This window comes from Phragmites australis, chromosome 2 (assembly GCF_958298935.1).
Source record: "Phragmites australis chromosome 2, lpPhrAust1.1, whole genome shotgun sequence".
Taxonomy (NCBI): Eukaryota; Viridiplantae; Streptophyta; class Magnoliopsida; order Poales; family Poaceae; genus Phragmites; species Phragmites australis.
The window spans coordinates 10,834,944-10,858,240 of NC_084922.1; positions in this window are offsets into that span (position 1 = coordinate 10,834,944).

The window sequence follows — 23,297 nt, forward strand, 5'->3', positions numbered from 1 at the left end:
GGGTAGCACACTAGCACTTTGATCCGCTTGGTGTCAACTCTCGATTGCTTGCCACGCCTGGTTCCTGAAAAATAAAATTTGCATGCACTATAATCAACATACATGGTAACAAGTGCTGAGTTTCCACTTGTTGACAATCTTATGCCAGCTTAAAGAACTAAATTGTATGCTGCCATTTTACCAGGTTTACTACAAGTTTACAAGGGGTCTTAATTCGTCACACACCACCCTGTTGTATATAGTGTAAATAGCTCAATGTACAGTCAGGGTATATTTTTTTAACAAGAGCTAGATATCCTATATAGACATAGTATCAACTAAATTATACATTTGGTCCAAATCATCCGAACTAGAATAAACACAACAGTTAAGACCTGAAAAATGTCTAGACCAGGCAGGTGCCACTCTTTACATTTTGCTTGGTTGATTTGCCAGTTTAATATACTGCACGAGATAAGCCATATTATATTGGTTGACTAAGAGATTAGTAGTTTCTTAATCTGTTCAGATTGGCAGCTTAGGACAACAAGATGATGCTAACTGACAACAACATGCATTATGTATCTATGGCAATAACTTGCTGCATTTACCTGTATACCGGAGGGGGACTGGATCACTGGAGGAACACCGGACTACCATCACCGCCAAGCGCCCATGCCGCCAAGGCCGAGCGCTCGAACACGTCGCTACTCCTGCTCACTTGCTTGGAGCGGGGTGGGTGAGTCAGGGTCATAGGTGAATGGTGGGAGCCTAGGGTTAGCAGGAGCGGTGGCAGAATGCAAGTTAATAGCCAGGCAGCTGGGTCGGCGGAGTCTGACTGGGCCGGGATTTGGTAATTGGCCTAGGTATTTTCGGGTTTTGGGTGGCCCCGTGGGTGAAAAAACAGATCCGGACCCGAACCTGATTTGGGTTGAAGTCCCGACCTGATGCCCCCACAGAGCCGTTTTTCCACCCAAACCCGCCCTTGACGGGTCTGAACCCGATGGGGGCAAACTGCCATCCTTAACTGCCGGTTATGTTTATGATTTGGCAGTGATACTAAAAAATATGTACGTCTTCACGCGCACGATTCACGCGTCCTCTTGCACAGCTTCTCCCAACGCTTTTAAATGTTACTCGATCACTCTCACTCGTTCGCTCTCTCTCGTGCTAGCTCTCATTCTCACTGCCGCCTTCCACCTCCGCTCGTGCGATCCATGGATCCACCTCCGTCTTCTCCGAGGACACCTCCCACACCCGTGTCCTCTGGGGAGGAGGCCCCACCGGCGCTATCGTCCGATAAGGCACCCCTAACCTCAGACTTTGGTGACTCGTCGGGGTCCCCCTCGTAGGACGATGATGTGTGTGATTTTTTTTCTCGACAAGTCAAAGGGGAAGAAGCCCCGAACGAGCTTGTTGGAGGAGGAGGAGGAGGAAGAGGAGGCCGCATATGACCTCAGTGACAGCGATGACATTGATGATGAGGACAATGATGACGACGACTAGGACGATAACTTCTATTCATGGATTGGGTAACATCTCAGTCATGGGTAGTTAGATGCGTGCGTTTAAGGTTTTTGCGCACGTGATTTAGGGTTTTGCACGCTGCTGTATGTACGACGACTGCTTTTGCTGTACGATAGGATTAGTGGAATATAAACTCTATGAATATGGTGATTAGTAGTATTAATCTTGTTTAAATTAACACATGAATGCTTTTTTTTTCTGGATTGAGTATCACTGTCGGTTCGTAGGTGGAACCAGTAATGATAAGTATACAAATCGTTAGAATAAGATTAAGAACCGTTATTGATAACTTGTATCACTGTCAATTTTGTAACATGGAGTGATAATCCAGTGATAATATTTTTTACAGTAGTGTTAGCAAAAAAAAAAAAAAAAAAAACATTGCGTTCCTCGGGACGCCCAATGACCAAACAAAGTTGTCGTTTTTCCTCAGAGTACGTGGTCGTTATTGTGACCATTGAGGAATTTTCGGCCGCATAATCGAGAAACCTCGGGCTAACTTCACGCTGAAGTGATAAAATCCTTTTTTACTATGTTTTGTTACGAACCTGTTCGATCAAAGCAGCCACCAGTCCACCAATGGTGGTTGCACTGTCCATTGGAATGGGACATCTCTCAACGGACAGGACGCCCATTGAGCATGTATATAAACACATCAAGATCATGAATGAAATCAATCTTTCACTCACAATTCACACTCGAATTTTCTACCGTTCTATTGTACCCCAACACGTGTAAACAGATCTGGTGAAACAGAATCGCCACCACTTCGATCAGTTTATCTCCTCCGCCACGTGAGATCCCTTCCCTCCTGAGAGCCGCCGCCGATATGCTCTTCTTACATCCGATGGATCCATGGCGTGCTACCTGCCCACCTCTTTCCTTGCGCCTCCTCCCTCGGCGACCCTCTGAACTCTCCCATTGAATCTGTTGGTCACTGCCCAATTCTGACGCCCCTCTCGTCACGGTTCAATCCCAGCGATGCATCAGCCAGACGACCAATGACATCAACAGAGCAACCCAACCCGGAGTCACTTGATCCCCATACATGCAGAGGCGCGAAATCTCTTACAAGACGTTGCATTTAGGGTTTGTTTGGCAGATCTTTTAAAGCAGCTTTCTGGTTAGAATCGGTGGAAGCTCTACCAAACAGCAACTTTCAACTTTTAGCTTTCTGAATGGAATTCGTAGGAGTGATTATTTGAAATGAAATAGAAGCTGGGGAGCTGAAAAAGCAGCTTCCCCTTATACACTTCTCGCACAGATCACTTCTACGAATTTTTTACTATAGTTTATTATAGAGAATCACTATAGAATCACTTTCAGTCACATAATCACTTCCCTCAGAGAATCACTCTCTGCAGAGAATTTAAATCAAGTAGAACTCTACCAAATAGACCCTTGGTGACACAGATCCATAACCACCAAGTGAGGAGGATTCTTCCTCTTATTCGGTTCTTCCTTTCCTCTACTTCCCTTCATTCTTCTCTTCCATATCCAAAAATTGAAAGGGATCGAGCTACCAAGTGCGCCCGGGTAGTCTGCCTTGGTTGCATGCATCTCCTCTCGGCTCGCCGTGCGCGCCCACGGTTCACAGGAGCGCGCATGCTGGCCCACGCACCATAGGCAGAGGAATCCTACCAACAACCAGTGGCGGAGCTTGAGCAAACAAGTGGAGGGACCGGCCTAAGTAATTGAACTTTAAATATCAATAAACAATAGCTAATTTACTTCTTAATCAGTGAAGTTTAAATTTGGCAGGGGGACCATGGCCCTCTCTAGCCACAACTAAGCTCCGCCACTGCCAACAACTGGCGTGACCAGTGTGCGTGGCATGCATGCGGTCTGATGTGTCTGTTACTTGCCCGCCGGTCAACGGTCCCTACGACAGTTGGATCACCTGATGGACCGTCCGGATTATGTTCTTCTTGCATGCATGATCTTAATTCTGTGGATCCGAAGCATGACTACATACACTCATCCTTTGACTTCTGAATCTCATAATCTGTGTCATCTCCTAGCTAGAGAGCACCATTGCAGTTGCCAGTGAACGCTCACCGGACAGAGCCTCCCGTTTAATTTACATATACACTGCAACACCGCGTGCAGCTTCACCTGGTGAGCAAGGATCTGGAACGCGGCGACGGCACTGTACCCATAGCTGCCGGTGTGGGTCATCGACAAGCTAGTGCTGCTCATGTGCGTCGTCGTGTTCAGCAGCGGCACCTCCCGCTACGGACTCCGCCGCCTTGCCATCGGACCGTTCACTATGAAGCTCACCACCTCGGTCTACCCCGTCTTCGATAGTTCGATGTCGGCAACTACTCCAAGATAAGACAGGTGAGGTCCGGGTCCTGCCCGCCGCCATCAAGAATTCAAGAGCGTCCATGGCAACGTCATCGAGCTTTTGCTGACGCGAAGCGCCACGCGTTGGATGCATGTCCGGTCCTAGATTTTGGTGGCCCGATGAATCTAAAAACAGAACCTATTAAATTGAAACATAAAAAATTAATTAATATATAAATTATAAAAATAATATTCAGTGCATTAAAAAATTATTTTTAACAAATACTTAAAGTATATAAAAAACAACGCTCACATTGAACACTTCATAGAGATCATCTTAAACAATTTTTTCAACATTTCTAGATGTGAAATCATTTACGATGGTATCAACATCAGTCACATCTGTCAATTTCTTCTCTATAGTTACCAAACCATTTAATCTTTCTCGAGATATGGTGGACCTCAAATAGATTTGCAATAATTTCAACTTTGAAAAACTTATTTTAGTTGACGTCACAGTCACATGCATAGTAAATAAGATTCGATAAGTAATAAAAATATTATGATAACAATCTATTTATCTAACATAAAAAATCTTCATAGAATACATTGACCTATCTGGTAAAGTCAATTGTATAACTTTTAACCCAGACATTAGATCATTTAACTCAATATCATATGAACCATCCAGAGAGAAAATATTTACAAATTTAGCGCAGTAATATTTCAATTCAATATTATCCAATGACTTTAAAATTATCGAGCTCAGTAAAAACCCAACTATACTTTTAAATGCTGAGTTCTTTAAATTTATTTTTCAATAAATTGTTTGCCATATGAACCATAAACAAAAAAAATAATTAACTTTAAAACCTTCTCAACTTGTAAAAGTAATTAACCATAACTAAAAATCAAAACACATGCACACTGATATAAAGTATAAGAGGAGCCTTTGGGTTTTAAGGGTCCGGCTGCCCGGCTTGCCCCCTCTCCCTCTCCAAGGCTGGCCCTGCTTCGATGCCATCATATTCGCCACCGGATACCGGAGGCCAGATCACAGTGAGACAGTAGTTCAAGGTACGTGGCGAAGTGACATACGCACGTCGCGCGCACATGCATGCTCAACACATCGCATGTTCGATCACCCCATATATATACATACACACTTCCTATACTACACTGCAAACCAGGTTAGTGGATGGGGTTTAGGAGTTCTAGAGGTTACCGAGCTTAGAGGGGATGGCATTATGTCGGGGTCTCACCGTATCTTTGAGTCTCACTGTGTATCTTATATCAATCCCTGTATCATTAGTTGATACATATATTTTTAATAGAATTGGACATCACAGATATACTGCAAATACAATACCTGAAACAGAAACTCGCTTATTATATTACATCACAGAGGCAACTATAGTTTTTTCAAGCTTATAGAATTTTACTGTGAAGTGAAAATTTAGTGTGTAGACCCAAGCCTTATAGGCAACTTGGGTGCGGATGAAAACTAACTTTCTTATTCTTCATCTCTTCGTCCTTTATGTGCATAGGGGTGTTCCTCCTCTGTTTTATTTGTTTGCATTAAGCAAGGCTGAGTACTACCCATTGTACTTAGCAAATCACCACGACAGAAATGCAGATAATAGTATTCACATCTAGAACAATGGAAGGCTATGGTTCTTTTGATGTAAAAAGCCAAGGTTGTAATACCAATAACGTAGATTGTAAAATCCTATGACTTAGCATGTATACAAGTATCATCCTATACTAAATCAAAGAGAGATTTCTTTTATACGGCCATACTGTCATCGATCACCATGACTCTCATTACCAACACCATACCACACCAGGTCCTCGCCCTTCCATACCAGCACTTGCCAGGGTCAACACCCTCACCATTTCATCACCATCTCACCACACTTGACCAGACTAGACTAGATCCACTAGACTCGATGATAATGCATATGCCCAGGCTCTCACCAATTCCCCGAGTTTTGAAGTAACCCCAAGTCTATATATATATATCCCTGAAGGTTCATGTAGGTTCATGTGACCTTTTGATCATGGGTATGACTATTCAAATAGTTTTTGCTTTGTTGAGGTTATGCACTTTACTCACCGGACATGAACTTCCCTATGGTGGTACAATTGACATGGAGAGTGCATTGGGGTGTCATGATAAGACCTAAGCGTCATTCTAGTTCCAACTCTGCACCTGCTAAGTTTCACAACACGCTAGGCTGTGGCAATCCAGCTCAAGCATCATTGCAAGACTACCACGTCTAGCGAGTGCCCCCTTTTGTGCATCAGATAGAGCCTTGACTCTGCCTCACAAGAGCACCCTCTTGCTAGCCGATACTCCCGACCCTATTGAGGCATCGCTGACTAGCGCACTAGCCCAAGGACTATCCTCGGAATTTTTGGAGCTAGCCCCTGCATGCATTAGCGTTGGGAGTTCTAGAGGTCACCAAGCTTAAAGGGGATGGCGCTGGAAGGTGTCCAGCTTGGCAGCCGCAATATACGAAGGGCGAGGCAGGGCGCCCCTTACCACGGGTCGTGGAGGATAGTCAGTGGGCGGTGTCAATGATGAAGGAAGTACAAAAATGACCTTTCAGCCATTCCATCAAGATCGGATGACTGCTATTGATCGACAGTAAGATAGCCTATTTTCAGGCGGTTGTATTTTAGCAATCTCACGATTGACATCAATGCATACACATGCACGCATGTGAACTTTGGGCCGGCGCACCGTATACCAATCCATGATCCACACTGACGCAAGGATTGCACATGACATGATCATCAGCTGCTCCTTGCAAAAAGCCGTGCCCAGTTATCGGGCGTGAGGTGAGACCTCGCCGAAAAGCAAGACTCAACCGGATCTCATCTTTGCACGCATGCCCACGTGCTCATTAGAACAACCTGATAAAAATTCTCATTGTCTAAATATTTTGAGCTGAGCTCCACATCTTGCATTTCCCCACTAAGAAAGTATTAATAGTTTTAGAGCGAGGACGGGTTGATCGGCGACTGACGGGATGGCGGCGCGGAGCTACCAGGAGCACTGGAAGGGGCAAACGGGTTGTACTGTGCGGGGAAGGCGAGGCAGCGGCGAGGACGTGGAGCTCATCGTCGTGCCAAAATCAGCAAGCAGCTACGTGCGAAAGCTAGATGATCACACCTTCTCGGTAAGGATGCAAATACGTATCCAATAGTTAGTTTTGAATTATCATTTAGTTTATTTTTTTAGTTTAGTTAGATGAAAATAAATCTTTAGTTTATTTTTATTAGGTTTAGATTGATCCAATGAAAAAAATACAAAACTGACATCCTTACTCTTCAGGATCAGTGAATCATGTTTCTAATGTGAAAGTACATGTAGTAGGGATAACTGTTCAATTCAATGACGTGACAGAATGAGGAGAACAGCGGACATGACGATCATATATATGAGAATGCGTTGGCTAATTCTTGGATCAATAACCACTTTTGCCTTTTTTCCATCATGATATATGTGATCACAACCAAACCAAAGCATTGGAATCGAAGAGTCGATACTTCTAGAGGCCTGCAAAACTATTATCTTGGCCCTTTGGAACACGTCATTCCTATACATGCTTTGGTGGCCAGGGCCCTTGGTTCTAAGGGCTGTATCAATCTCTACTATTTAAAAAATATGAGATTGTTCATAAAACTTTTTTCATAACCTTCTATTTTCTGCCTCCACGTCATGCCCTCCCCCCACTTATATATCTAATAAAAAACCGACCAAAAAACCACATCAAACCGCTCCAAAGGTCTGCCTAATAAAAAACCAAAAAACCAGCCGACCGTGCCTCCTTCCACCCTCTCCCCCAGCAGCGCCCTCAACCCCTAGGTAGATCTAGGTTTTGGGGGGCAAAGGGCGGTGAGCCCCCTTCTGTCAGCCCCTTCCCCTCAATCCTCCCCACCTCCTCCGCCACCTAGCCACCGCTGCCTCTGCCTCCCCACATCCCCGCTAATGCTGCCGCCCTCTAAGTCATCCTTGACCCTCGCTAGTAGCTGCACCGCCGTGTCCCTGCTTTCCCCGGAGCCGACGTGCACGCAGATTGATTCTCCAGCTTCCGCGTCAGCCAACGAGACGACAATGCCCCTCGTGGGCCTCGTCACGCCATCGTTCGTCTTCTCGGCCTCGTGATCGCTACCTCCGCTATGCATGCCTAGTAGCGGGAGCAAGAAGAGGCCATGGCCCCACCACCGCCTCGACACGACCCCACATTGTAGAAGCTTGCAGCAGTGGGAGGAGCCACAGTAGTGCACCCCGCCACCACACAAGGCCACCAAGACGAACACCTCAGCCACCGGCGAGGCCTCCCCCTCATGCATCATGTCTGGGTCGACGGCGAGCCTGTGCGCGCTGCGTGTTAGACCTGTCCAAATTACACCCAACTGAATCAATAATTAAGTCGATTAAAAATAGGAGTAATTCCGATTGTCCCAATATATGCTCAACAAAGCTCAAGATCATATTATATATCATTTATAACATAGTTTCATCATGAGATATAAACAGAGTGCAAAAGTTTAACTTTTATTACAGACCTTATTCACAAGTTTTAGTTTCTACTTATATCAGAGGTTTCATATGCAACGTATGAAACCTCCTCTGCGTATGAAACTTCTGATATAAGTAGAAACTAGAACTTGTGAACAATGTTTATAATAAAAGTTAAAACTTTTGCACTATGTTCATATCTTGTGATGAAAATATATTGTAAATAGTATATGTTGTGATCTTAGATTCTGTTGAGCATATATCGGGACTACCAGAATTGCTATCATTTTAATTGACTAATTTATCAATTAAGCCGAGTGTAATATGGATAAGTCTGACAGCATGGTATCAGAGCAAATGTGGATACAGTTAACTACAACTCAGCTAGTAAGTGGGTTAAATCAAAACTTGATAATCCCAATTAATGAAACTCACTAATTGAAGCTAAAATCCAGAAATTAGCATGGGTGTTCTATTTTATTCCTTCTCTATCCTAGAACTATTCTTGTTTTGCTGCTGAACTCTTAAAATTTGAGAAAAAATTGCTCTCTAACTTTCTCATTCTTTCATGGGTTGAGGATGGATATAGTCATGTGAGCACGTCTCCTGTGTTAAAGAAATTAGGTCGATCAGGGAAGCTAGTCGAACCTGAGGAATATGAATTAGGAAGTAGCTAATTAATCATCCTACAAGTTTCATGTAAGTTAAGTGACTGGAGTTAGAAAATAGTTTAGTGGACGTAAGTTCATAGAACAATTAATCCGCTATAGTATGCCCTATATATAATGATCTTAAGGCTTGCTAGGTTTGGTGGGAAGTGTCCAAATGTGAGCGACGTGTTGATTATGATCATAAGCATCTTCATGTCTCTCATTTTTCATGCATATCTTTTGTGTTGGAATGATTCTTCCATACACATACATGTCATTATATTCATCCCCCTTGCTGTCCGAAATTCCTTATCTATTCTGACTCTGCATCACATTCTTGTCGTCACTAAACTTTAGGTGGGCGACAGGATGAGGACCCATAATTGCGCCAGAAACGATGATCCAGAAGGCTCATGTGAACGGACCCCACCCCAACCACCAACCATGGCGGAGGTGCTGATGCGAATTAAGCAGAACCGTCGGGACCAAACTCAACTTCTCAAAGCTCTGGCCTGGAATACGGCTCCCCATGGCGGAGGTGGAGCAAATCATCATGATGATTACTCCGACTTCCTTCTAACTCATCCGCCCATCTTCACTCACGTCGAGGACCCCCTCGACGCTGATGGCTGGCTTTGCACCATCGAGCAAAAGCTTGCTCTTATTCGATGCAAGGATTATGAGAAAGCCCTTTATGCCGCGCACCAACTTTAAGGAGCTGCCAGGGCATGGTGGACGAATTTCATCGCTATGCAACCGGCCAATCATTACATTTCTTGGACAGAGTTCCACGAAGCTTTCCGTGCCTACCACATCTCTACGGGCGTGATGGATATCAAGAGGCAGAAATTCGTTGATCTTAAACAAAGGGGTAAGTCCATGATGGACTACGGTTCTATAATGTCATCGTGGAGTATCTGGAGTACCCTGAAAACATGAGCGAGCGTCAAAAGAACACCGCGGTCATGCAGCAATGAAAGCGATCGTGAAACTTCACCGAACCTTTAAGAGCAAGCTGGTGAATCGGTACTTAGCAAAAGGGGTGGCACCCTACGAGAGCTACAAACACTTGAAATCGGAAGATTGGGATGCTTTTGTGCAGATGAAGAACTCAGAGCAGTTCAAGAAGGAGAGTGAGAAGAAGAAGCAGCTTCGGGCTAAGAACAAGCATGACCACAGGACTAGCGCAGCCGGTTACGCTGGGAAAAAGGGCGAAATGGCAGGCAGAGAACGGAAAATTAGCCAGAGAAGGCCACGAGAATCCTTGGAATCAATTCCCGGGATGATCACAGTTATATTTGCGTGCAAGGGGTGAGTTGTCCAATAGCGGGGAAATCACATTTAGAAACAACGAAACCCAGGCAGTCGCAGAAAAAGTCAAAGAAAAGGCAGCCGAAGCTAGCCAAGGTTCTTTCACCGGGGTCAGAGAAAGTGATGTTCTCACAGCGATGCTGGGAAACCTGGAGCACCTAGGTCGAGTGCGAGGTGTATCAAGTTCCCAGTGCTGAAAATACGGCTTTCCCGAAGATATCGGGATGTACAAGAAGAGGAAGAGGTCGGATGCAGTGGATGTGGATGCATTGACACGAGACATCACCCAGAAAGTTTACTCAAGCATCATGGGGCAGCTTGCAGCAAGGGGAATAGAGATTTCCATGCCACAAGATTTTAGCCCTAGAGCTGCAGGGAAGAGTAGCTGCGCCTCCAGGGAAGTCGAGCAACAAGTAGCTACTACCGAGACTGAGCCGGATACAATCGACCTGCTAGAAGGGCCCACGTCCTGCAGCCTTGTAATTAGGCCTGACGGATATCACGTCGAGGTTGCAAGGGGCTAGGTGCTTCCAGGCGTCTGTATCTTACATACGGTCCCGATACGTGCAGGCTATGCCGTGGTTACGGTGGATATGGTACATAGCAATGCCACTAATCACGTGTTGGAGGTCACCCCAATGAGGAAGTCATAACTCTCGGTGAAGCTCTTCATCAAAGGATCCAGTGGAAGAGAGGCGACATCGTGGTCTCCAGTGCATCCCAGTCTGGACGAGCTCCAAGTGCACCGCCGCCGCGCCGGTCACCTCCTGAGAAGGAAGCTTCACTGCCTTCTCCTCCAGAGAAGCTGGCTTCATCGCATTCTTCTCTGCATCCGACAGCCTCGCTTCCAGACCCAATATCGTCTCCCCAGAGAGCCTAAAAGAGAAGAAGGAAAAGGAGGTCGAGAAGAAAGACTCTAAGAAGCCCCTGCTGGAGATGTCGAAGGCCACTGTACCGGCGAAGTCGAAGTCCATTGTACCGATGAAGAAGTCCATGGATATTGCATCAGTGTGGACTCAGGCCAATAAGAAATTCAAATATGGGAAGCCCTTGATGATGGTAGATGAGCTAGCAAGGGCAGGAAAAACATGTATCGACCTGCATAATTATTACGTACAGGCTTGTAGAGACAGCAATGATCAATCCATAGTCGTACAGTATAAACGACGACACTTCTTAAGTGATCAAGACGGCTACTTTATTGTGGGTTTCAATGACTTATACGACCTCTTTAACCTTGATGGCCTGGACGTACCGTTATTACGGGTCTTCACATTGTAAGTCCCTTGATACTGGATATTCATTAATTAATACTATTAAGACTTAAATCTAACTGTGTCCTTATATGTAGACACTTGATAAAAGAAACAAGGAAGAACAAGGATCCTGTCGCATTTCTTGACCCTGAGGCCATTACAATATTGGTCATCCAACTTCACCCCGACTACGCTGCGAATCATGTGGCCAGGGCAATACAACAATACTCAAAAGTGAAGTACCTGATGGGTGCCCATAACACCGGTGGCTATTGGATCTTACTTAACATTTACCTCGAGTGGGACTTGGTGTTCTACATCGACTTATCAAGACCAACATCTGCAAAAGGCAAACTTAGATCGCATGATTACAGCGTTGTAAAATAACTTCTTGACACGTAAGTTCTACCTATCTTAGTTCACATATTAAACTTTTTTAACATTCAAAGGCTGCATAATTGATCCCTCTTTATGCCAGGGCTTTCGACAAGTACCTTCGAGCTCAACTTAACTACGACGCGAAAGCCGGTCATAGGCTGACACACAAGACCGGATACGCAGTAAGTGCTACCAAACAAATTAACAAATATTCTTTGTTGCTGTTTTTTTTCTCTTTTCATCTAACAGTAAAGTTTCTTTTCAGCAGTGCCACCAACAACCACCGGGCGACACCTGTGGATTCTATGTTGCATGGAACATGCTCCTCACGCTCCGAGCAAAGAATATCAAATCCCCCCATGTAAGTTCAATACAAGATTATTCATAACTAATTTCGGTAATTAGTTTAATTCCATGATAATATGACATTAGTTACGCATTAAATTATGCAGCGATACAAGTATATGTTTCTCGACACCGGTGCACTCCCGGATATTCGATGACGAATCGCTGAGTTCATGGTGTCTGACGTTATCAGCCCACAGGGCGAGTTCCACTATAGAAGCCTTAAGTTGTGAAGTCTTAAGTAATTATGAGTTGATCAGAACTTTGTAACATTTGTGATTATATAATGAATACATTTGAACTTTGTAATATTTGCAATTCTGTGATGAAGCGAGTACTCCTACAAGTGTGTTTGTCGATATGTATTTGGATGTGTTGCTATTGTTTGTAGGGAGAAGACGGCTGCCAAATCCTCGCTATGTTCCAGGATGTAGTCAGGAAATATCTCATTCCTACTGAACAAGAGAAACATAAGTGACGAGTAAAATATCTACCCGTCACTTATATCCTTCTCACAGTACATGGATGAAAGCCATAAGTGACGGGTAACATAGCTACCTGTCACTTATAAAGAACACAAGTGACGGGTGTAGAAGTCACCCGTCATCTATAAAGAAACCATAGGTGACGGGTAATCTACTTATCCGTCACTTATTATACATATAAGTGACGAGTGAAGCCGTCACCTATAAATTTCTTCCTAACACATGGGAGACAGTTATAGGTGACGGGTAACAGTTATTACCCGTCACCTTTGTTTATCATTGGTGACGGGTATAGAACCGTCACCAATGACTAGTCATCAGTGATGCGTTCGGGGTGACGAGTACAGTACCCATCACTCATGAATGTTATCACCGGTCACCCATATCCCTTTTTCACGTAGTGATTTGTGATTCTGTAATGACTTGATTGAAACTTTATAACCTTTGCGATTCTGTGATCAATACTATTCGAGCTAGTGTTTGTCGATATGGATTTGAATGTATTGATGTTGACTGCAGGGAGAAGACGGCTGTCAAATCTTGGCTATGCTCCAGAATGCAGTCAGGAAACAGGTCAATCCAGCATGATAACCTACACATAAGTGACAGATAACTAGATTACCATTCACTTATATATTCCTCCATAACACATAAGTGACAGACATAAGTGACGGGTGAGGTTACCCGTCACCTCACCCGTCACTTATGTCTCTCACCTCAACACATGGAAGATGCTTATAGGTCACGAGTCACGGTTATGATCCGTCACCAATGATATTATTAGTGACGGATTCTTACCTGTCACAAATGATTAGTCATCAATAACGCGTTCAGGGTGACAGGTATAGGACCCGTCACTCATGTCTGTTATGGCCCGTCATCCTTTATGATTTTCACTAGAGCTTGCTATTCGTTAGATTTCCATTATTTTACAATATTACATGGACACTTGTGTCAATTTTTTTTTGTCAAATTCAAGTCAGATTTTGACACCTGTGTTAAATTCTAAGTTGTATTTTATGTGTCCAAATTTTCTTTACCAAATCAAATATCCGAATCCGAGTCAGATTTTAACACCGTATCCGTATCAAGATAACACTGCTAATGTCGGGTCACTAGCTAATTAATTAATCTTTTTTTTGTGAATTATCTATAATTACTCAATTCCATAGTCTATACTAACCTTACCTTCCGAGGTAGTTCCAGCTTTGTCTTCATCATGTCCACCCTGTACCAGTCATCTTTCTAGTGGTTTTGGTTGATTCTCACTTCTTCTCATAAAATTATGCGTAAGTTTTCCTTCAAGTTTCCTTGTTTCTGTAGTCCTCGGATCCTCCACTGCTGGCCAACAATAATTCCGACGCATGAAACAAGTGGCGGACCCATCCCAAAATTTTAGCTGCGGCGGAGAGTAGAGGTCACAAAATACACTGTGCCGGTACAATGATACACAATTTTCAAAAAACAAGGATACGACGATACAAAGACTATATACTACCTCTTGAGTTAAAATCTAAAAATAGATAGTATACGGTACTATATTTACTAAAATAGATAACATGTTAGCGTATTTATAAATTTAACATGTGTATTTGGTATCTCGTTTACCGAAAACCCGATTTCGGTACGTGAGACACTAAAAAAGATGGTTCTGACAGTTTTCGACGCCTGATGTACCGAATACAACACTGTCCATTATATTCATCACTTCAGATGTCAAAAATAGGTAGTGTATTCAGCACCTTAGGTGCCAAATAGTGCTATATTCAACACCTCAGGTGTCGAATACGCACGGGCAGCAGCATGACGTAAGGAAGAAAGTTAGAAGCAAGGTAGCACGTGTGTGTCTATATTTTTATTTAATTCTCAATTTTATTTGAAAGTACAAAAGTGGTCTAAAAATTCTAAACATTTTAGCAAACTATAATTCATTAGCAACCGGTTTTAATTAATTTGATCTAAAAAACCTAAGCCAATATTTAATTAAAATTATCTAAATAAGCTTACTTTTATAAATTCTAGCAATTTTTATTGTCTCAAATAAATTACCAAATATCTAGGAAAATTCACTAATATCCTTTTCACGTGATGTACTAATTTATAAAAATATTTACAACCCTGATTATTTGGTGAAAAAGTAAGTTCCTTTGTAATGCTTCATTTATATGCATTTTTATCATTTCATGTGATATTCTCTTTTTAATTAAATTTTAATAAAAATAAATTCAAACATACCCAAATCCTACAATTAAGTGACAAGTTCAAAAAAAAAATTATCACAATCAACTCAACATCATTATTACATATACAAAACAAGTGCATAATATATAATGGGAGACTTAATAGATGCATGGCAAGAAGCTCAATTATTATGCTATTTAATTAATTGGTTGTGTTTCTTTATCGTTGCCTGCTAATAATAACATGATTCTTAAACCTCTCAGATTAATATTAATCATCTTCTTGTTGTTCTCTATATTTCATTTCTTCCTTGTTCTTTCTTTCTACTTTGAGAGATGTCATTCTCATCTGCATGCTCTTATCTAGTTATTTAAATTTAGATATGTCATTTGTCATATTTAACTAATAAATATTAAAATTTATCGTATCATTACTTGCTTTGAAAAGATGAATATAAATATATATTCATAATTTTTGGGTTCTATACTTTTTAAGTATCTAGTTTTACCATCTTAGTAGTAGTTGTCAACTTATTATACATGCATAGTTCACTTTGAGCATAATATTCAAGGATTTGCCTACAAAACAGCAATTACCTACAGTGATAAGGAGACAAACGTACATTACATTTACATGTTTTAAGATAGCATAGTTCCTAACTCTTCCAACAAAAATACATAAGGCTAAAAAAGTGCATAAGGATGCGTTTAGTTGGAGAACGAGATTGAATTGGATAAAGTCATTTCTGTTTTTTATGGGATTAATCAATTTATTGTTTGATTAGATGAATGGATTGTGTTGTTTATGATGATTTTTTTAATAAACTTACCCCTTGATTATAGGTTTTGTGCACGTTTGAATTTATTTTTATTCAAATTGAATTAAAAAGATAATATCACATGAAACGATAAAAATGCATATAAATAGAGCATTACAAAAGAACTTATTTTTTCATCAAATAACCTAGGGTTGAAAATATTTTTATAAATTAGTACATCACGTGAGAAGAATATTAGTGAATTTTTATAGATTTTTGGGAATCTTTTTTGGCATTAAAAATTGCTAAAATTCATAAAAGTAGGCTTATTTGGAGAATTTTAATTAAATATTGGCTTAGGCTTTTTAGATCAAATAATTAAAATGAGTTATTAGTGAACTCTAATTTGCTCATACAAACGTTTATAATTTTTAGATTACTTTCATACTTCCAAATAAAATTAAGAATTAAAAAAAACATGAACACACTTACTAGCTTGCTTCTTACTTTCTTCCGTACGTCCCACTGTTGCCCATGCGTATTCAGCACATAAGATGCTAAATACAGGCACTGTGCATATGTCGAATACAGTATATTTTTGACATCTGTGATACCGAATACGATGTATAGTGTTGTATTCGATAACTCAGATGCCCAAAACTGCTAGGCCAACCCGTTTTCGGTGTCTCACATACCGAAATTTGGTTATCGGTAAATGAGATGTCGATTACTCATGCTAAATTTATAAATATGTTAATATATTGTCTATTTAATAAATATAGTGTTATATATTGTCTATTTTTAAATTTTTATCCCTTGCACTAATGTAGCCAATTTACAGTCAGAACTTTTCTACTGAAATGCTTGCCCGCTGATAAGATTAAACAGCGGCCATTGAAATTGGTCTAACAGAGTAAACACCAGGTTTAGGGTATATGGCACAAGAGTTTTTGGATCCCACGACAACAAACTAGAGATTGATCTTTTGATATGAACTACTCCAGCAGTCTTAGCATCGTACGCTGATGTAATAATAAATAAGAGTTGTACGTATCATACGACACAAAAGACCGAGACTTTTTTTCATTGTCTAAAAAATCTCCTGCAGTCTTAGCATCTTCCTTTTACAAAGACCACATCGATTTGTACAAAACTCTCTCACGTTCTATGTACTTAAGAAACACTCGTGGGCATTTGATCGAACACGCTGGGGGCAGCACGCCAAACAGAAGCGATTTTTTGCACAAATAGAAGCAGAGCAAACGGAATCTTAGGTCCTGTTTGGTGGAGCTCTGGGAGCTGATTCTGCTCCGGAATCACTCCCAGCGCTGCCAAACGGGCTGGTCGGGGAGTAATTCTGCGCGGGAATCACTTTCCGTTTTATATAGCGAGGTAGGAGTTAAAAAAACTAACTTCCACCTGCTTTCCGACTGATTCTCCTCAATTTCAACATAATATTCTCTCAGAAATCACTTCCACCACAGAATCACTCTCACCCTACTTCCACTACAGAATCACTCTCACCACAGAATCAGAGCTCTAACAAACAGCCCTTTACGTAAAAGCATGGCAGATCTCGACGGAAAGCCCACGCTCCGCACCCACCGACTCCCTCTCGAAACCGTAGCCGCGACGGTGCCCACGCCTAGGCCCTAGCGTTGGTTTCTTCTTCTCCTTCCATCTCCAAGTCCATCGCGGGCAGCGCAACACGCAGGCTGGCATGGAAACATGGGGAAGTGTGGGGAAATGGGGAATGGAGATGGATTGGAGACGGATTGACGCTCCTCACCGCAGACCGGCCATTGGCGCGAGTCAGCAAGCGCAAGCACGAGTGAAAGAGGAGCGAGGCGCACATCAGTTGGCCTTTTGGACGGTTGCTTGGGCCTTTGGGCCTACCTGTTTTCGATTTTTTATTTTATATATTTTAAATCCAAAAGTTGTAAATATATCCATCCGATTTCAAAATTTGTAAGACAGGAACCTGTCGAGGCCTATCCAACGTGGCAGGTCATGTAGTACCGTTGTCCGTTAAAAGAACAATATTGGTCAGAGTATCGTATTGCGAAATTTTAAAACAGATATATTTGTAATTTTTTGATTTAAAATATATAAATAAAACAATCTATGTTTTCTCCCTATCCTTAGAATTTCACATAAGGCCCATAACCCCTTCGTCAATTATTAGAGGCTAATTAATAATTGATCATCGCTAAGAGGTGTTTTTGCTTATTTGTCACTCTGATCCATAGTCATAGACTCAGATGATCAACATGCCATTGATATGAGGGGTATCGTAATCATAAAGAATGCATGGTCAAACAATCGGCTGTTTCTTCTCCGCCTCCCATGCGTGGGACTGGCCATGGGAGTGCCGTTGGGAGGGAGAGAGGAACGGGATCCTCTGACGTATTATCTGGATCCGCATGTCAGCGAGTGTGCAGTAGCTGTGCAGTACGTGAGATGATCCCATCGAGAGAGAGGGGTTTGTTCTGATCACCAGTAGCTGGGACGGCGGCCCCACCTTGCAGATAGGACGGTCACAAACGACAGATGAGGGTTAGTGTTGTGCCATGTGACTTCTCCCCAGTATCTGACTGACCAATTGCTCATGTTCTGGGACTTACCATGTGGTCACTTGTGTGCTTAAACTCCAAAATTATGGTTGTTGTTTGATTAATTGTGCCATTTGTTGTTACATGATTAGGGATTCTGTTTTGTTTTCATCTGAACCGGCCACATGACGTACGTTCTTCGATCTGAAAATGCTAATTATCGATCTCTAGATTCAGTCAAGCGCTCCCAAGATTATTGAAGTAGCTAGGTAGTGTAGCCTCTACGCTGAAACCATATCTGATTGGCGCCGGCCACACTGCCATTTTCTTTGGAAGGGTGACATATGAACTGAAAGAGATTAACTGGACCAAGTCTGCATAAATTAAATGCCACCTTGTGCAGAGTCTTTGGGAGTGGTCCTGGTTGCACATGAGCCAGAGAAAAAAAATGCCTGGATATTTCCTTTATGCACATATTTCTTTTACTTGTCTTGTAAGAGGAAGACATGATGCGATATGACTTCTTTTTTCCTTGGCAGTTTGTCTTCATACAGTTCTAGATGAAACCAAATCAAGAAGTGATTATGTGCCACTTTAGTGTTTGTATAATTTAGTGCTCACCAGAGCGAAAAGGCACCACTCATCAGGTTCTCATTATATTCTTCCTGAAGATGTACTGTATATTGCATAAATTAAGGAGGTATATGTATTCTGCAATATAGAAGTTCAACCTTTGGAGTTGTCTCTGATCATGACTCTGTAACAATTAACATCGCCAATCAAAGGATTAAAGTATTCAAGAATATATGATGAGTAGGTTGCATGATTGGAGGCTAGCTTAATTCTGATATCAATATATCATGTCAATGTTGCAATCGCGCAAAAGAACCTTAATTTTGACTAGGACTGATCAATAATGCTTTTATGATAGGCGCAGCTGGAGGCAATCGTTTCAGATTTTTAGTTCCTTGGTTCTTGTCATCCATGTTGATGAAATGTTCTTTTCTTGAATAGCGACCTTTCAGTTTCCAAATTGTCCAGTGTTACATGCATATACAGAAATTTAGGGCTTATTTAGTAGAGCTCATAAAGCAGCTTCTTAGCTGGAATCAGTAGGAGCTCTGCTAAATAGTAGCTTTCAGCTTTTAGCTCTCTGAGTGAAATCTGTGGGAGTGATTCTCTAAAATGAATTAAAAGTTAGGGAGCTGAAAAAAGCAGCTTCCCTCCCAAAGGGAGGCCTGCTACGCCAAAAGCGAGTCTGATTCACTTCCTGTAGAGAATCATTTCTTTCATATATTTTATTTTAAAGAACCACTAAAGAATCACTTTCAACTACATAATCACTTCCTTCAGATAATCACTCACCATAGAAAATTTAAATCAGAGATAACTCTACCAAACAGGCCCTTAGCCCGTTCCACATATCTTTAGCTAGATATTTTCTGCTTACCTCCCTGCGCCATGTTTGATCAATTCTAAGGGTGTGCTTTCGAGACTTGTAACCGGCTCTCTTCCCAGAAGTAGCTTCTTATATTTTGCTCGAGAATTAAACTGTTATGAGCAATTAGGTCATCCCCTGAAAAAATTATGTATTTCCTAGAACTAAAACACAACATTTGTCGCTTGCTTCAACGTTGGCCTAGACATCATCAGCATATTGTGTTACGAAAAGCAATAAAGTGCTAGTTAAGAAATATATATTCCTACATATAATGTGGCTACGTACGTATAGTAATTGGTTCTTTTGTCCGTTGCTTCTAAAGGTTTAGTAATTATTTTGAGAACACGAGAAAGCTCTACATAGCTCCAATTAAGAAGATGGCAGAAGGAAAGGAGTATCACCGTGATAAGGTGTACTATTTCGTGTACTATATATATTTCTTTCTTTAAAACTGAACCTGGAAGCACGATAGGTTGAAAAGCTCGGTTAATAAAGGGAAAAACGAGCAAACACCACACAATAAAGTGGACTAAGAACCAAGCTAGATCTAGAACACTGCAACAACAAACCAGCGGTAAAAAATGACTATAAAAACCAACAAGAGGAGAAAACCGCAACAACACCGCATCGAAGCGGCACGCAAGATCCGACGATGTAAAGCGACTACATGTAAGCTTGAAGGCCGATAACCGAAATGATACAAGAGAGTATAAACGGTGGGTGAGGGGGGGGGGATCCATCAAAAGCGGCTAGGTACTTCAAGGCAAGGCGATTACTTTGACGGACCATTGTCACATCATAGGACCTCCTCCTGCATCTTTCCGGTGTTACATTCAGAGGTGAAGGTCGCGGTGGAGCACGAGGGGGATCCTCGACCCTCACAAGAGGGGAACATTCAAGAACATCATAGGAGACTGGAAAGGGTGCGACTGGAGAGCCCAAAATGTATTCAAAGGTCTACTGCTCAAACATGGTGGTGACAATTGCCAACGAGGGGAGGTAAGCTTCAGATGGTTGCTCATAAAAGGGGGTGCTGCTTCCAACCGCTAGAAGTCAATCATCGAGTAGTCACAAGAATACTCTAGGAACTCCGGCTCAAGTGTAGGGAGGAACGGGGCCTTCGTGTGCTGCTCGCAATCCTGAGGGGTCGTCGCCATAGGCCATGGGCCCTGATAGCTCCTTAGCAGTCGATTGGGTAGCGCCCTCCACAATAGTGTCCAAAGGGATGATGGTTTGCTCCATGGGCAATCCTGGTGCTTCTACAACTAATGCATGAGCAACTTCTGGTGCTTTTGTGTTGTGAAGGTGGATGATGCATTATCCACCTTGTCATTCGAGGCTGCAATGTTCATGGCCAAGGAGTACAAACAACCATGAGCGAAGGAAAGAACGACGAGGTTAGAGAGCATCGAACCACGGAGCAAGAGCCAAAAAGGCCAACCATGTCGACACCAAAGGGGTCCTCATTAGGCGGCTCCGCACGCTCTAGATGGTTGGTCATATGCGCCAACCACAACTTGATGGTAGAAAGCTCATACCTGAGAGGGCACAACTCTTCCTTCAAGCAGGTTATGATCAGCTGTCAGAGCTCGATGTATAGCGACTGCACTAGAGGCTCGATGTCAGATCTAGTGCGGGCCTTGAGGGGCGTAGCAACAACATCTGCACATATCGCTCCCCTATCATCGTATACGGACTCGTCATCCTTGCTACACCAAGCAAAGGGGCGAGGTGAAACTAGCGACAGAGAGCTACGTCGACGCCACGGAGATGAAGCCATGATCGCTACCTAGCTTCGGACTGGTGGTGAATGATGGTGGTGAACGATGAGGTTTGGCAGATAGGGAGGGAGCATGCTAGTCAGAAGGATTAATGGACCAAAAGCGGCATTGCCACTCCCGATGCCCAAGGCACCAACAATGGATGCAATGGAAGACGTCTCGACAAGAGACCGACTTGGTGGTCTCACGCAAGGTAGCAAGAACATCTGCCAGTAGCCCACCTTTTGAAAGCGAGACTGCAATCCGAATGAGTTGTGAGTGGCAGTTTGACGTGGTGTGAAGAATGATTTTGTCTAGGGTGACCCTTTGAGCCCACCAACACTCACGATGCCTCGGAATAGTTCGCGGGTGATGTCAATGAAGGTGGAGCTATCAGGGGATATGACATCGAGGGCGGAGGCACCGCCTACAGCAGCAGCTCGCACGAGTCATGCAGCGGTTAACGGCTCGGAACGGTGCGGATCCCGAGAGGCGATGGGTTGAGTCTATAACTGGGTGGCAGATCCCGACAGTGGTGACCTGTGGTGGTGGCAGACGACATCATACCCATGAGCGCGAGAGCCCTCCCCCGCGATGCCAAACGGTGGTCGTGCAAGCCTTGAACTGCCCCCATGCACTACACGGAACATATCGGCAAGCCGCATCTCTCCTCACCGGGGGGGGGGGGGGATGGACGCCCTCCCGGGTAGGGGGCGCACGATGGAAGTTGGATCTGCGTGTCCGGCCAGCCCACAACCTGCAATTATGACAAATCTAGGCCCTGGTGGCTCAAAATAGGCAGCGGCGGCAATGGCTCAGGGGTGGGGCGACGTAAGGAGGTGATGGTACCTTCAACGATGGTGAATCTAGGCCCCGACGGCTTGATCTAGGTAGCGGCTTGCTTAGTGTTGGTTATTCGAGGATGGAAGGAGGTGTCGATAGGCGGTGACAAGTGGTGGGCGTCAGAGCTCCAGGTACGGCTAGCTACTACTGCACACGAGCTAAGTAATAGAAAGCACTCCTCCGCCTGCCTTGCGGCCAACCGGTGGCACTTTGGGCGATGGGGCTCTTCATGCGGTGTTGGGCAGCGACGGGAAGGTGTGACTGGCGAAGGGCGAAGCCGAGGGGTAGGGCAGCCGGCTGGCGGTAGCGACGAAAACCCTAGAGTCGCCCTTCGGTCCCTAGTCGCTTCGTTTTCTTTTTGACTTGTTAGGTTTCTTCCTCTTGGATCAAATCAAGAAATGCAGAGTAGAAGCCATCTGCCTTTCTCCCCTCCCGGTGATGGAAAAAGATCTGAAGAAAAGGTTTCTTCAAGCAAGCCTCCCAATGTCGACACATATACTCCATCTTGCGATCTTGACTGTCGGTAAGTCTCTCCCACTTTTGATCCCTGAGGTCGCCTTGTCACTTGCATCGGCATCCCTTTCGCTTGATTTTGCCAGCACATTATCTCCATTCATCTTCCATGCTTTGCTTAACCTCCACGTCTACAGTTAGGATCACACTTGACTCCGCTTGGCCTCCTCGATCGTCCGGTACCAAGCACCCTATTTGGCCCCGGTCATCCTGCCATCAGCCATCAAGTTGCATCCATCACCTGCACAACATAGGACAAGTAAACACATATCTCTAACTCCATTACGGGTTAGTCAAAATCAAAATCCTTAGTTGATCAGCGCATCATAAACAAATCGTGAACATCGGATGATCCGGTGTACACATCTCCTGAGCGCCGGACCATCCGGAATGCTCAACCTCTCCAAACTTGTTCTACAACCTCTCTGTAGGAAATACTCTGACGAAGCATCTGGCGTGTACTGCTTGAACGCTAGACCATCAGGCGAGTATGAGTCACCAA